The following is a 16363-nucleotide window of genomic DNA, read 5'->3' on the forward strand; positions in this document are numbered from 1 at the left end:
AATATGCTTGTTTAGTTTATAATTCCTTGATCTTTTCAAATCACTTTTAAAAATTTTCCATTTGATTACAATGGAAACTGCTCAGGGAAATAAAGTTGTGTCTGCCTTTCCCAACCCATACTAACTCACCCCTCCCATGTCACCCACACATTTAATCTCCTCTTTGTTTTCCTGAAAACCTGGCAACCGCATGGTTTCTACTGTTAACCTTAAGATTTTTCACCTTCAGCAATGTTGGCTTCAGTTGAGGGCTAGCCATTTCCTGTCCAAAGATCACTATGTATTCTCCCATGCCCAGAGCTCCAGAAACAACTATGACTTGAGACATAGAGAATGACTTACCCACTTAGGTAGAGAAGATTAAGGTTTCTTCCTCCTTCCCAGGAGATCTGGGACCTACACCACCACTGAGTTTATACTATAAAATAAAAAATATCACACTCATCCCACAGATATAAAAAGTATAAAAAAAAATGCGTAAGGAAAACCTACTCAGCCGGGCGCGGTGGCTCAAGCCTGTAATCCCAGCACTTTGGGAGGCCGAGATGGGCGGATCACGAGGTCAGGAGATCGAGACCATCCTGGCGAACACAGTGAAACCCCATCACCACTAAAAAGTACAAAAAAAAAAAAACTAGCCAGGTGAGGTGACGGGCGCCTGTAGTCCCAGCTACTCGGGAGGCTGAGGTAAGAGAATGGCATAAACCCGGGAGGCGGAGCTTGCAGTGAGCTGAGATCCGGCCACTGCAGTCCAGCCTGGGCAACAGAGCCAGACTCCGTCTCAAAAAAAAAAAAAAAAAACAAAAAAACCTACCTCTATGTAAATAGTATCACTGTTGATTCGATAATTTTAATAGTTTAACTATCACCAAAAGGAGTTATCTCAAAAATGCAAATTAGGCTAAACATCCAAAAATTAGTCAGTGTAACACAGGATAAAAATAAAACAAATACAAAAAAAAAATTTGATACACACAAGAACACTTAACAAAACCAACATCTATTTAAAGTAAAACCCAAAGCAGTCCAGAAATACAAGAAAACTTCCTAGACCTGCTAAAAGGCATCTATAAAATGTGCAGCTAATGTCACATGTAATGGTTAAAACCTAGGTTTGGGAAAGTTATTTTAGAAAAAAGACAAGAATGGACTCCACCTGGGGATTGGAAACTTTACATATGATGTTATCATACAAATAAAAATTTCTAAGAAATTTTGAAAAACCCACTAGAACTAATAAATGAGTTCAGCAAGGTTGCATGATTTAACATTGGTACAATTTTTTTTTTAAGATGGCTAACTAGGAGCATTTCAAACCAACTGCATCCATTTAGTACCATAATAGTATATAGACAATCATATATTCAGCATGTTGTCCAAGAGAGAACACAAGAGATCAACAGAAAAGTGACAGGAAATGACAAAAACTAGAAAGGAAAAGAAAAACAGGCAACCTGTGTGGCCAAGACTGGCTGGAAAATAGGAGTGACTCTATAATATAGGAGAAAGTAAGCAACAGCATTTCTCTGGTCCATTTTCTCACTAGGGAATCATAAAATCTAGATCATGAGAGAGCACTTTGACCCTCCCAATCCCTGAATCTAGCAAAAGGAGCAGTCAGGTGACTGAGAAGAAACCACTCAAGGGAGGGAACATGCCCTTGGTTCCACACACTTCCTGTAGCCTAAGAAGCTATAGCAAGATGACCTTTTTAATCCTAGCTCCTAACAGAGTGTTCATGGTCCTAGTCATCAGGGTTGTTGTCATTCCTAGTCATTAAGGAAACTCAAGCTACTGCGCATGGAACTGGGGCATGAGCAGGGAGTGGGCTAGCACAACCAAGACTGAGAAGCAAGCATGACATGGACAGCAGCCAACAGCACTGAAAGTGGGCATTATCCCCAGGACTTGAGCAGGATGACAGTTGTCACAGTGGCTTCGTCTTGAGCTGTGGAGGAGTTCCTATGACCCAGGGTTGAACTAAAGAACAGCATAAATTTCTCAGGTCTGACAGAATAGCCAGGGTGTTTGTGACAGGTGGGAGGAGGGAGCAAGCGCCAGTGGGGCTGGGCATGAGAAGGATAAATTTGCCCAACCACCAGTCAAAGTTGTGGGTGCTGAGACCACCACCACCCTCCCTGTGGCAGGACCTCAGGGCAGTGACAGTTGCCCCTCACCCAAGCATTTCACCAGCCCCCTGAGGATTGCCTCACTCCTACCAATTACCTCTATGCAGGCACTCATCACTGGGGAAGTTTGAGTGCAATTCAGCTCCATCCAGTATCACCCCTTCCTTAGGACAAAGTGCAGGATCCAGGGTTGTAAGGAGATTCCCCAACCTAATCCACCACCTGGGACAACAAAGTGTGTCTTTTGGGGTCACTGAAGTTGGGCATAAACAACACACTGCTTCCATCACAGCTGGCTTTTACCTGCAAGTGCCACCAACTGGCCTAGATGCTGGCATACACAGCCCATTACAACCATTGCCAACACAGCTGGGACTCAGAAGAGCACTGGAGACTTGGAAGAGCATTTCATCACTACTGATTTTTCCATTGCACATGCCACCATGACTGTCCAGAAGTTTGAGAGTCCATTCGCCCTCCCAGTATGCTACAATTACAACTGGCATCTGAGTAAGTTACCCTGCTGGTGGCCTGCCTGGAGTCACCAACACAGGTGCCAGCATATGTCACTCTAGGTCAAAAGGATAGATAAACTTAGTTCACCAACACTAGCACTGAAACCTAGAGATGGGCCCATACAGCATTTCAGTGTAACCAGCACAACTTCACTGTAGCCCCTAGAAATAACCCCACTGTAATGCACTGAGGAAACCATAGATACCACTAATGATATTTTACAGCCAAAGAAATCACACAGAGACTTCACAATTGAATGCAAAGCCAATAAACCCTACCCAACCAACATTCTACTCACATCTTCAGGAAAAAAATCCTCACCCTCAAAGAAAGTAAATTCAAAAATAAAAAGTGACTTTTACATCAGATGCATAGAAATCAATGTACAGACACAAGAAACATAAGAAAGCAAGGAAATATGACATCCTTAAAGGAACACAATAATTCCTTAACAAAAGATTTTCTTTTTTTTTTTTTGAGACGGAGTCTCATTCTGTCTCTCAGGCTGGAGTACAGTGGCACAATCTCGGCTCCCAGGTTCACGCCATTCTCCTGCCTCAGCCTCCTGAGTAGCTGGGACTACAGGAGCCCACCACCATGCCTGGCTAATTTTTTTTTTTTTTTGCATTTTTTTAGTAGAGATGGGGTTTCACCATGTTAGCTGGGATGGTCTCAATCTCCTGACCTCATGATCCACCCACCTCAGCCTCCTAAACTGCTGGGATTGCAGGTGTGAGCCACTGCACCAGGCCTATTATTATATAACTGGCCCCCAAACTGTCCATAAACAAAATCTCTGCAGCACTGTGATATGTTCATGATGGCCATAACGCCCATGCTGGAAAGTTGTGGGTTTACTGGAATGAAGGTAAGGAACACCTGGCCCACCCAGGGCGGAAAACCGCTTAAAGGTGTTCTTAAACTACAAACAACAACATGAGCAATCTGTGCCTTAAGAGCATGTTCCTGCTGCAGATAACTAGCCAGACCCAACCCTTTATTTCGGCCCATCCCTTCATTCCCCATAAGGGATACTTTTAGTTAATCAAATATCTATAGAAACAATGCTAATGACTGGCTTGCTGTTAATAAATACATGAGTAAATCTCTGTTTGGGGCTCTTGGCTCTGAAGGCTGTGAGACCCCTGACTTCCCACTTCACACCTCTGTATTTCTGTGTGTGTGTCTTTAATTCCTCTAGTGCCGCTGGGTTTAGGGTCTCCCTGACCAAACTGGTATCAGGACAAAAGATTAATTTTCCCCCTAATTTTGGGCTATGATGAATGAAGTGGCTATGATCATTTACATATACATCTGGGTAGACATTTGTTCTGTTAGATTTCCAGTAAGAGTTATCTGATTTACTTCTTTATATACAGATCCTGCCTGCCTGCTTGCCTGTCTTCCTTCCTGCCCCTCCTTCTCCTCCTTCCCTCCTTTCTCTCCTTTTCTTCCTTTCTTTCTAATAGGATCTCACTCTGTTGCCCAGGCTGGAGTGTAGTGGCACAATCATAGCTCACTGCAGTCTCAAACTCCTGGCGTCTCGCCTCAGCCTCCTGAATAGCTAGCACTACACATGCACTCTGCCACGCCTAGCTAGATTTTTGTTTTTGTAGAGACGGAGTCTCCCAATTTTGCCTGTCTGGTCTCAAACTCCTGGCCTCAAGAGATCCACCCACTTCAGTCTCCCAAAGTTCTGGGATTACAGGTGTGAGCCACCATGACCTGTCTATATGGATTTTATTTTTTTAAAAAAGTAGTTTTAGTCCCACAGCAACACTGAGAAGAAAGTACAGAGAATTCTCATCTAGCCTCTACCCCTCCCCCAACATGCCCAACCTCCATTATCAACATCCCCCACCAGAATGGTGCATTTGTTACAACTGATGAACCTACACTGACACATCATCATCACCCAGAGTCCATGGTTTACACATGGTTTACACTAGGGTTCACGCTTGGTGTTGTACATGCTATGGATTCTGATAAATGGGCAGCGATATGTACCTACTATTACAAAATCATACAGAACAGTTCCACCGCCCTAAAACTCCCCTGTGGTCTGACTATTCATGCCGCCTTCCTCACTAAACCCTGGCAATCACTGACTCTTTTACTGCTTCCATAGTTTTGCCTTTTCCAGGTTGTCATACTTGGAATCATACAGTGTGTAGCCTTATCAGATTGGCTTCCTTCACTTGGTATTATGCATTTAAGTTTCCTGTTTATGGATAATATCTTTGCATCACTGAATAACATTCTATCATCTGGATGTACCACAATGTGTTTATCCCCTTACCTCCTGAAGGATATCTCAGTTGCTTCTAAGATTTGGTAATTCTTTTAAAAAGCTGCTGTAATCATCAATGTGCAAGTTTTTGTATGGACATAAGTTTTCAGCTCATTCAAGTACATGCTAAAGAGATTACTGTATCATATGGAAAGAGCGTGTAATTTTATAAGAAACTGCAAATCATCTTTCAAAATAGCTGTACCATTTTCATTCCCACCAGCAGTGAATGAGAGTTCCTGTTATTCTACATCCTCCCCGGCACCTGATGTTGCCAGTGTTTAGAATTTTGGTGATTCTAAGAGGTGTGTTATGGCATCTCACTGTTGTTTTAATTTACAATAACTTAATGGGATATGATGTGGAGCATCTTCTCAATTGCTCACTTGCCATCTCTATATCTCCTTTGGTGTAGTACCTGTCCAAGTGTTTTGCCCATTTTTAAATCACAGTGTTTACTTTCTTATTGTTGAATTTTAAGAGTTCTTTGTCTATTTTGGATAAAGTCCTTTAGCCTCTCCAGCAGCTGGGACTACAGGCTTCTGCCACCACGCCCGGCTAATTTTTTGTATTTTTAGTAGAGATGGGGTTTCACCGTGTTAGCCAGGATGGTCTTGATTTCCTGACCTCATGATCTGCCGCCTCAAAAGTGCTGGGATTACAGGTGTGAGCCACCTCACCAGGCCTATTATTATTATAATTTAAGTTCTAGGGTACATGTGCACAATGTGCAGGTTTGTTACATAGGTATACATGTGCCACGTTGGTTTACTGCATCCATCAGCTCGTCATTCACTTACTTATTTCTCCTAACGCTATTCCTCCCCCAGCCCTCACCCCCCAATAGGCCCCAGTGTGTAATGTTTCCCCTCCCTGTGTCCATGTGTTCTCATTGTTCAACTCCCACTTATGAGTGAGAACATGTGGTGTTTGATTTTCTGTCCTTGTGATATTTTCCTGAGACTGATACTCTCCAGCTTCATTCACGTCCCTGCAAAGGACATGAACTCATCCTTTTTAATGGCTGCATAGTATTCCATGGTGTATATGTGCCACATTGTCTTTATCCCATCTATTATTATTATTATTATTATTATTTTATTTTTATTTTTTTTTTTTGAGACGGAGTCTCGCTGTGTCTCCCAGGCTGGAGTGCAGTGGCGTGATCTCGGCTCACTGCAAGCTCCGCCTCCCGGGTTCACGCCATTCTCCCGCCTCAGCCTCCCAAGTAGCTGAGACTACAGGCGCCCGCCACCACGCCCGGCTAGTTTTTTGTATTTTTTTTTTTTTAGTAGAGACGGGGTTTCACCATGTTAGCCAGGATAGTCTCGATCTCCTGACCTCGTGATCCACCCGCCTCGGCCTCCCAAAGTGCTGGGATTACAGGCTTGAGCCACCGCGCCCGGCCCAATCCCATCTATTATTAATGGACATTTGGGTTAGTTATCAATTCTAATCCATTATATCATGCTGTTTTCCTGTCCTGCCTCAGTACCAATGACCTGAAGAGCCTTGTTGAAGGAAGACTCCATCTGATGACTCAGAGCAAGTATTTTTTAGTGTGTTATTGTTATTAGCAGAAAGAGGGCCATAAAACACATGGGGTGAGCTGAATATATTCTAGGCAAAAGAAGAAAATATTCAAATTCTCATGTTATTTTATCTAATTATTTTATCTCTTTTGGTGTGTGGCTTATAATGTGTGTATTGTATTAATAAAATTATATAAACATGTAGTTTACAAATAGTTGCCAATATTATTAGTGCATGTCCAAGTATTATGTTACTGGAAGTATAATCCTCAAAATATACCATTAAGCTCTTAAGTCAATAGTACCCTAACGCTTTTCCTGGTTCCATCGTGACAGCTGAGCAAAATTGTTCTGAGGGTGCAGACAGATGCTAAAGCACTCTCAGTTATCGGTTCTGGCAGTAAGATGAATGTGTTTCTTTACTAACTTATGCTCTTGGACAAAGATAACAATTTTAACTATAAAATGTGTTTCTTATAAACTCATAGATATCAGGAGGTTATAGAGCAATGTTCTACAGTATAGTTCATAATTGATCTTGACATATAATTGGGCCCACTTTTATCTCAAAAGAGGCTGAGTAATTATGGTACTTTTTCGTTTTTTTGTGATGTAAGGCTAAATTGTTTGAGTCACTGGATTAAATAGATTTGATAGCACAATGGTGCCTACAATCCTGGCAAATAACATTAGTAGCTGCAAAATTGTTCAGTGAAATCATGCAAGGTGTTCTGATGTCATGTATTTCCTGAGACAACTTGAGGAAAATTATATTTTAAATTGGAGACCAAAATATTGTTCAAGGCATAAGAGGGGATTCCTGTATTAAGAGGGATCTCAAAAAAAAAATCATGTTATGATCATTTTGTCGCAACTTTATAGTTTTCATAAAGTTATTGCAAGTAGTGTTTACTCTCTTGAAAAGTCAGTGATGGACATCAGAAATACGCGGATGTGTTGAAATGAATTTACATAAAGAATCTCTTAGATGGAAACTAAACTGAGAAAGACCCAGGGCCATTTTTAGGTGGTATAGCTAAGAGGGTTTTGGTAAGCACAACAATGCCCTCCAAAGATGTTTACATTCTAGTTCTCAGATACTAGGAATATATTATATTTCATGGCAATGGGCATACAAAGTTACACATCAGATCAAGATTGCTAATCTTCTGATGAAAAACGGGGATATTATGAATTATAATGGTGAGTTCAGTGTAGTAATTAGGGTCCAGAAATGTGAAAGAGATACAGAGAATGGAAAGTGTCAAAATGATGGCATCTTAGAAAGATTTTTTCAACTGTTTGCTTTGGTAATTTTCTCCATATTAGCTTAAAATTCTACCAAGTTCACATAAACTATACACATATAATTGGATAATTTCATATGTTAACAGTATCAATATAAAGTGAGAGAATATAAAACAAAAGTATAATGTCTAAAAGGGGAGACCTAGGTACAATTAGAGTATAGATAGTGTACATTTTGTAAGGTCATAATTGTGGATGGCTTGGTGAGACAAATATTAATACATGTATGTTTTAATAATAATTATTAAATTATTACATACACAATTTGGTGTAGAAAATAATGTAGAGGCTGAATGATCAAGAAGTCATATGAGATAGTCTAGGTTTATCAAGGGTAGGAGGATAATGTAAAAAATGAAGATGATTTGTGATGATATTGACTACTAAATAATAAACACTGATGATATGAAGTCTTTCTTTGCCAGATATACAAAATAGATTTTCTCTTTGCCATTTGGAAGGACCCACTTTCCACTTATGTTATCATTAAAAGATCCCTTTTATTTCCAAGCTGGCATTGGAGTCCACCAACACTGTCTTGTTTGTTTATTTGTTTGTTTTTTCCTCCATATCTTCACATTCTTTCTGAATAACAAGCCTAAGTCCCCATGACCTGATCACCTGCCACTTGGCCTTTATTCACCTAGTGATGCTTCTCATAGTAATGGATTTGTTTTCTCTAGATGTATTTGAGTCACTTCATTTTTGGAATGACTTCAGATGTAAAGTGTAATTCTACCTGAGCAGAGTGACAAGGGGGCCTCTCCATCTGCACCTCCTGCCTCCTGAGCACTTTCCAGGCCATCACCATCAATCCTAGCACCTCCTGGTTGTCAAGAGTTAAGCATAAATCCATAAATTACATTATCCATGTTTTCTTCTTTTTTTGGTTCCTCAATTTATTTTCCAGAAGTAACACGATCATGTATACAGTAGCTTATTTCAAGTGACACAGACCAGGCAACTGACAAATAAATACTGACAAGTAAATATTGCTCATTTTCCCAGATAATCTCTATAATCAAGGGACTGATTTTTATTCTGGCATTTTCCCTGAATGTTTACTTTGTAGAAATTATGTTGCTCGCAATTGTGTGCATGGTGATACTCTTGTTTAACCATCAGAGGTGATCTCAGCACCTTCACAGCCCCAGCCTCTGCTCCAGTCCCTCCCCAGAGAAAAGGGCCACCCATACCATCCTGCTGCTGGTGAGTTGCTTTGTGATCATGGGCTCAGTGGACATCATTATTTTATCTTCCTTAACCATGTGGTAGGTTTTTAACTCAGTTATCCCGGATATCCAAAGGCTCACGATCCATCTTTAGGCTTACGTTTGTTCTTTGGTACAGATCAATTTGTCCTTTTGTACAAATCAATTGATAAAGGAATAATCAATGTTCTGCAAAAATAAATTCAAAGAGACATCATTTTTTAATAAGATCATAACAAAAAAATAATCCTCTGAAAACAGAGATTTTTCCTTCATCAGTTAAATTATTGAAGTAGTACAGGATTTTCATCTGACTTAAGTACAATGTGTGAAATTATAATTTCATATCTAAATACTTTTGAATTTCAGGCTACCAAGAATTATTTGGTTTCCTTAGTTCAAAGTCCACCAGGTTTTGATATTCCCAAATCAAGTCTCTTACTCTTTAATTTTTATACTCTTTAATTTTTAACTGTATACACAAAAAGCATTTCTTTCTTCTTGAAGTGTGCTCTTAAGAAGCTCTTATTTGTAACCAAAAAACTTAGTGTTTTCTTTTGAAAATATTTTAACTTAGACTTTTTTTTGACTAAGGTATTTTAGCTAAGTATCTAATTCTTGCTTTAATATTTTACTCACCTGTATTAGTATTCATTCTCTGTTTCTGGCTCTACAAAAGCTGTGGAATTTTTCTCTCATCTTTGAAAGTTATGTATTTTTCTCTTGCCAATTTTTAGTGTTTTCCTCATTTTTGGTGTTATACAGATTATGATTTCTTTTATGTATTATTTATTTTTTTCTTTTGTGAACTCCCAATTTCTGAATTCAAGGATTCATGTTTTCAATTGTACAAACTTATAAATTACCAATTGTTTGACTATTGCTATATATATTTTTTTGAGACAGAGTCTCACTCTGTTGCCAAGGCTGTGTGCAATGCCGCAATCTCCACTCACTACAAGCTCCACCTCCCAGGTTCATGCCATTCTCCTTCCTCAGCCTCCCCAGCAGCTGGGACTACAGGTGCCCGCCACCACGCCCAGCTAATTTTTTGTATTTTTAGTAGAGATGGGGTTTCACCGTGTTAGTCAGGATGGTCTCTATCTCCCAACCTCGTGATCCACCCACCTAAGCCTCTCAAAGTACTGGAATTACAGCCGTGAGCCACCTCGACCAGCCAACTATTGCTATTCATTTTAAAATGTATTTTACAGAAAAAATTATATTTGTTTTGTTTCTCATTCTTCTATTTCTACTCTTCATGTATGTATAATTATATTTGTGTTTTCTATTACCTTTTCTCCTTTTACTCTATTGGACTATAATAATTATGTTCACTAATTTCTGTTCACTAATCTCATCAGCTTAGATAATACTTTAATTTTTAACTTATATGTTGAGTATTAAATTGATTTGTTTTATTTGTAATTATCCTCCATTTGGCTGAATATAATGTTTTAAGCTTGTAACTTCTTGTTCTTTCCATGTTTTTTTTTACATTGTTTTTAATGTATTGAATTTCTTCTGACACTCATTCTAGTAACTTTTTTTCTCTGTGTGCAAGGTAAGTTATAATTTGATTCTCAGATTTGAGATCTGCCATAAGTTTAAGACTTTTTTTTTCCATATGCATTATGGGGAAGTCGGACAACCTGCATGGATTTGGCATCATTATAGTCACCCATATCTAAGAGCAGCGCTTGCTCCTTAGCATGATGAGTTGTTTCTGGATTGTTTCTTTATTTTAGTTATATACCTGAGAGATTATAATATTTTCCCTTCAACTCTATTCAGCATTTTAAGAATTCTTATGACTTTCTAAGAATTTTAGCTTTCTGAATTAATGTTTTTAATGTGTATTGTACTTTCTCAAAAAGCACAAATATCAATAGTGTACACATGAGGAAAACCATATATATATTCTGTTGTAGATGACAGCATCTTGTAACAAAACCCTAGTTAGTTCATTTATTTATTTTTATTATACTTTATGTTCTAGTGTACCTGTGCACAACGTATAGGTTTGTTACATATGTATACATGTACAATGTTGGTATGCTGCACCCATTAACTCGTCATTTACATTAGGTATATCTCCTAATGCTATCCCTCCCCCACCCCCACACCCCACAACAGGTCCCAGTGTGTGATGTTCCCCTTCCTGTGTCCAAGTGTTCTCATTGTTCAGTTCCCACCTTTGAGTGAGAACATGTGGTATTTGGTTTTCTGTTCTTGCGATAGTTTGCTGAGAGTGATGGTTTCCAGCTGCATCCATGTCCTTACAAAGGACATGAACTCATCCTTTTTATGGCTGCATAGTATTCCATGGTGTATATATGCCACATTTTCTTAATCCAGTATGTCATTGATGGACATTTGGGTTGGTTCCAAGACTTTGCTATTATGAATAGTGCCACAATAAACATATATGTGCATGTGTATTTATAGTAGCATGATTTATAATCCTTTATATATATATCCTGTAATGGGATCACTGGGTCAAATGTTATTTCTAGTTCTAGATCCTTGAGGAATCGACACTCTGTCTTCCACAATGGTTGAACTAGTTTACAGTCCCACCAACAGTGTAAAATTATTCCTATTTCTCCACATCCTCTCCAGCACCTGTTGTTTCCTGACTTTTTAATGATTGCCATTCTGACTGATGTGAGATGGTATCTCATTGTGGTTTCAATTTGCATTTCTCTGATGGCCAGTGATGGTGAACAATTTTTCAGGTGTCTGTTGACTGCTTAGATGTCTTCTTTTGAGAAGTGTCTGTTCATATCCTTTGCCCACTTTTTGATGGGGTTGTTTGTTTCTTTCTTGTAAATTTATTTGAGTTCTTTGTAGATTCTGGATATTAGCCCTTTGTCAGATGAGTAGATTGCAAAAATTTTCTCCCATTCTGTAGGTTGCTTGTTCACTCTGATGGTAGTTTCTTTTGCTGTGCAGAAGCTCTTTAGTTTCATTAGATCCCATTTGTCAATTTTGGCTTTTGTTGCCATTGCTTTTGGTGTTTTAGACATGAAGTCCTTGCCCATGCCTATGTCCTGAATGGTATTGCCTAGAATTTCTTCTAGGGTTTTTATGGTTTTAGGTCTAACATTTCAGTCTTTAATCCATGTTGAATTAATTTTTGTATAAGGTGTAGGGAAGGGATCCAGTTTCAACTTTCTCCTTATGGCTAGCCAGTTTTCTCAGCACCATTTATTAGATAGGGAATCCTTTCTCCATTTCTTGTTTTTCTCAGGTTTGTCAAAGATCAGATGGCTGTAGATGTGTGGTATTATTTCTGAGGGCTCTGTTTTGTGCCATTGGTCTATATCTCTGTTTTGGTACCCGTACCATGCTGTTTTGGTTACTGTAGCCTTGTAGTATTGTTTGAAATCAGGTAGGTAATGTGATGCCTCCAGCTTTGTTCTTTTGGCTTAGGATTGTCTTGGCAATGTGGGCTCTTTTTTGATTCCATATTAACTTTAAAGTAGTTTTTTTCCAATTCTGTGAAGAAACTCATTGGTAGCTTAATGGGGATGGCATTGAATCTATAAATTACCTTGGGTAGTATGGCCCTTTTCACAATATTGATTCTTCCTATAGATGAGCAGGGAATGTTCTTCCTTTTGCTTGTGTCCTCTTTTATTTCATTGAGCAGTGGTTTGTGGTTCTCCTTTAAGAGGTCCTTGACATCCCTTGTAAGTTTGATTCCTAGGTATTTCATTCTTTTTTGAAGCAGTTGTGAATGGGAGTTCACTCATGATTTGGCTCTCTGTCTGTTATTGGTGTATAGGAATGCTTGTGATTTTTGCACATTAATTTTGTATCCTGAGACTTTGCTGAAGTTGCTTATCAGCTTAAGGAGATTTTGGGCTGAGATGATGGGGTTTTCTACATATACACTCATGTCATCTGCAAACAGGGACAATTGGACTTCCTCATTTCCTGATTGAATATCCTTTATTTCTTTCTCTTGCCCAATTGCCCTGGCCAGAACTTCCAACACTATGTTGAATAGGAGTGGTGAAAGAGGGCATCCCTGTCTTGTGCCATTTTCAAGGGGAATGCTTCCAGTTTTTGCCCATTCAGTATCATATTGGCTGTGGGTTTTTCCTAAATGGCTCTTATTATTTTGAGAAACATTCCATCAATACTGAATTTATTGAGAGTTTTTGGCATGAAGCGTTGTTGAATTTTGTCAAGGGCCTTTTCTGCATCTATTGAGATAATCATGTGGTTTTTGTCTTTGGTTCTGTTTATATGCTGGATTACGTTTATTGGTTTGTGTATGTTGAACCAGCCTTGCATCTCAGGGATGAAGCCCACTTGTTCATGGTGGATAAGCTTTTTGATGTGCTGCTGGATTTGGTTTGCCAGTATTTTATTGAGGATTTTTGCATTGATGCTCATCAGGGATATTGGTGTAAAATTTTCTTTTTTTGTTGTGTCTCTGCCAGGCTTTGGTATCAGGATGATGTTGGCCTCATAAAATGAGTTAGGGAGGAATCCTTCTTTTTCTATTGATGCAAATAATTTTGGAAGGAATGGTACCAGTTCCTCCTTGTACCTCTGGTAGAATTCGACTGTGAATCCTTCTGGTCCTTGACTTTTTTTGGTTGGTAGGCTATTAATTATTGCCTCAATTTCAGAACCTGTTATTGGTCTATTCAGGGATTCATCTTCTTCCTGGTTTAGTCTTGGGAGAGTGTATGTGTCCAGGAATTTACCAATTTCTTCTAGGTTTTCTAGTTTATTTGCGTAGAGGTGTTTATAGTATTTTGTGATGGTAGTTTGTATTTCTGTGGGGTTGGTGGTGATATCCCCTTTATCATTTTTTATTGTGTCTATTTGATTCTTCTCTCTTTTCTTCTTTATTAGTCTTGCTAGTGGTCTATCAATTTTGTTGATCTTTTCAAAAAACCAGCTCCTGGATTTGTCAATTTTTTCAAGTGTCTTTTTGTGTCTCTATCTCCTTCAGTTCTGCTCTGATCTTAGTTATTTCTTGCCCTCTGCTAACTTTTGAATGTGTTTGCTCTTGCTTCTCTAGTTCTTTTAATTGTGACATAAGGGTGTCAATTTAGGATCATTCCTGCTTTCTCTTGTGGGCATTTAATGCTATAAATTTCCCTCTACACACTACTTTAAATATGTCCCAGAGATTCTGGTATGTCGTATCTTTGTTCTCATTGGTTTCAAAGAACATCTTTATTTCTGCCTTCTTTTCATTATGTACCCAGTAGTCATTCTGGAGCAGATTGTTCAGTTTCCGTTTAGTCGAGCTGTTTTGATTGAGTTTCTTAATCCTGGATTCTAGTTTTATTGCACTGTGGTCTGAGAGACAGTTTGTTATAATTTCTGTTCTTGTACATTTGCTGAGGAGTGCTTTACTTCCAACTATGTGGTCAATTTTGGAATAAGTGTGATGTGGTGCTGAGAAGAATGTATATTCTGTTGATTTGGGGTGGAGAGTTCTGTAGATGTCCATTAAGTCCTCTTGGTGCAGAGTTCAATTCCTGGATGTCCTTGTTAACTTTCTGTCTTGTTGATTTGTCTAATGTTGACAGTGGGGTATTAAAGTCTCCCATTATTATTGTATGGGAGTCTAAGTCTCTTTGTAAGTCTCTAAGGATTTGCTTTATGAGTCTGGGTGCTCCTGTATTGGGTGCATATATATTTAGGATAGTTAACTCTTTTTGTTGAATCAATCCCTTTACCATTATGTAATGGCTTTCTTTGTCTCTTTTGATCTTTGTTGGTTTAAAGTGTGTTTTATCAGAGACTAGGAGTGCAACCCCTACCTTTTATTTTATTTTCCGTTTGCTTGGTAGATCTTCCTCCATCCCTTTATTTTGAGCCTATGTGTGTGTCTGCATGTGAGATGGGTCTCCTGAATACAGCAAACTGATGAGTCTTGACTCTTTATCCAATTTGCCAGTCTGTGTCTTTTAATTGGACCATTTAGTCCATTTACATTTAAGGTTAATATTGTTATGTGTGAATTTGATTCTGTCATTATGATGTTAGCTGGTTATTTTGCTCATTAGTTGATGCAGTTTCTTCCTGGTATTGATGGTATTTACATTTTGGCATGTTTTTGCAGTGGCTGGTACCGGTTGTTCCTTTCCATTTTTAGTGCTTCCTTCAGGAGCTCTTGTAAGGCAGGCCTGGTAGTGAAAAAATCTCTCAGCATTTGCTTGTCCGTAAAGGATTTTATTTCTCCTTTACTTATGAAACTTAGTTTGACTGGATATGAAATTCTGGGTTGAAAATTCTTTTCTTTAAGAATTTTGAATATTGGCCCCCACTCTTTTCTGGCTTGTAGAGTTTCTTCCGAGAGATCCGCTATTAGTCTGATGGGTTTCCCTTTGTGGGTAACCCGACCTTTCTCTCTGGCTGCCCTTAACATTTTTTCCTCCATTTCAACTTTGGTGAATCTGACAATGATATGTCTTGGAGTTGCTCTTCTCGAGGATTATCTTTTTGTCATTCCCTGTATTTCCTGAATTTGAATTTTGGATTTCCTTGCTAGGTTAGGGAAGTTCTCCTGGACAATATCCTGCAGAGTGTTTTGCAACATGGTTCCATTCTCCCTGTCACTTTCAAGTACAGCGATCAGACGTAGATTTGGTCTTTTCACATAGTCCCATATTTCTTGGAGGCTTTGTTCATTTCTTTTTACTTTTTTTTTTCTAAACTTCTCTTCTCGCTTCATTTCATTCATTTGATCTTCAGTCACTGATACCCTCTCTTCCAGTTGATAGAGTAGGTTACTGAAGTTGTGCATTTGTCACATAGTTCTCGTGTCATGGTTTTCATCTCTATCAGGTCGTGTTAGGACTTCTCTACATTGGTTATTCTAGTTAGCCATTTGTCAAATCTTTTCCCAAGGTTTTAAGTTTTTTTGCACTGAGTTCATACCTCCTCCTTTAGTTCGGAGAAGTTTGATTGTCTGAAGGCTTCTTCTCTCAACTCGTCAAAGTCGTTCTCTGTCCAGCTTTGTTCTGTTGCTGGCGAGGAGCTGCATTCCTTTGAAGGGGGAGAGGTGCTCTGATTTTTAGAATTATCAGCTTTTCTGCACTACTTTTTCCCCATCTTTGTGGTTTTATCTACCTTTGGTCTTTGATGATGGTGACGTTCAGATGGGATTTTGGTGGGGATGTCCTTTCTGTTTGTTAGTTTTCCTTCTAACAGTCAGGAGTCTCAGCTGCACGTCTGTTGGAGTTTGCTGGAGATCCACTCCAGACCCTGTTTGCCTGGATATCAGCAGCGGAGGCTGCAGAAGAGTGATTACTGCTGAACAGCAAATGTTGCTGTCTGGTTGTTCCTCTGGAAGCTTTGTCTCAGTGGTGTACCTGGCCATGGGATGTTTGAGGTGTCAGT

At 39.0% G+C, this 16363-nt stretch overlaps 1 long non-coding RNA gene across 1 annotated transcript in view; it reads left to right on the forward strand.

The window, feature by feature from the left end:
* Positions 1-6680, forward strand: part of LOC135964939 (uncharacterized) — a 50971-nt gene extending 44291 nt beyond the window's left edge. The window contains exon 5 of the long non-coding RNA XR_010577681.1: positions 6428-6680. This is a non-coding gene — a long non-coding RNA (uncharacterized lncRNA). The remainder of the gene's footprint in view (positions 1-6427) is intronic.
* Positions 6681-16363: the final 9683 nt, after the last annotated feature.

The sequence above is a fragment of the Macaca fascicularis genome, chromosome 9 (assembly GCF_037993035.2).
Source record: "Macaca fascicularis isolate 582-1 chromosome 9, T2T-MFA8v1.1".
NCBI lineage: Eukaryota > Metazoa > Chordata > Mammalia > Primates > Cercopithecidae > Macaca > Macaca fascicularis.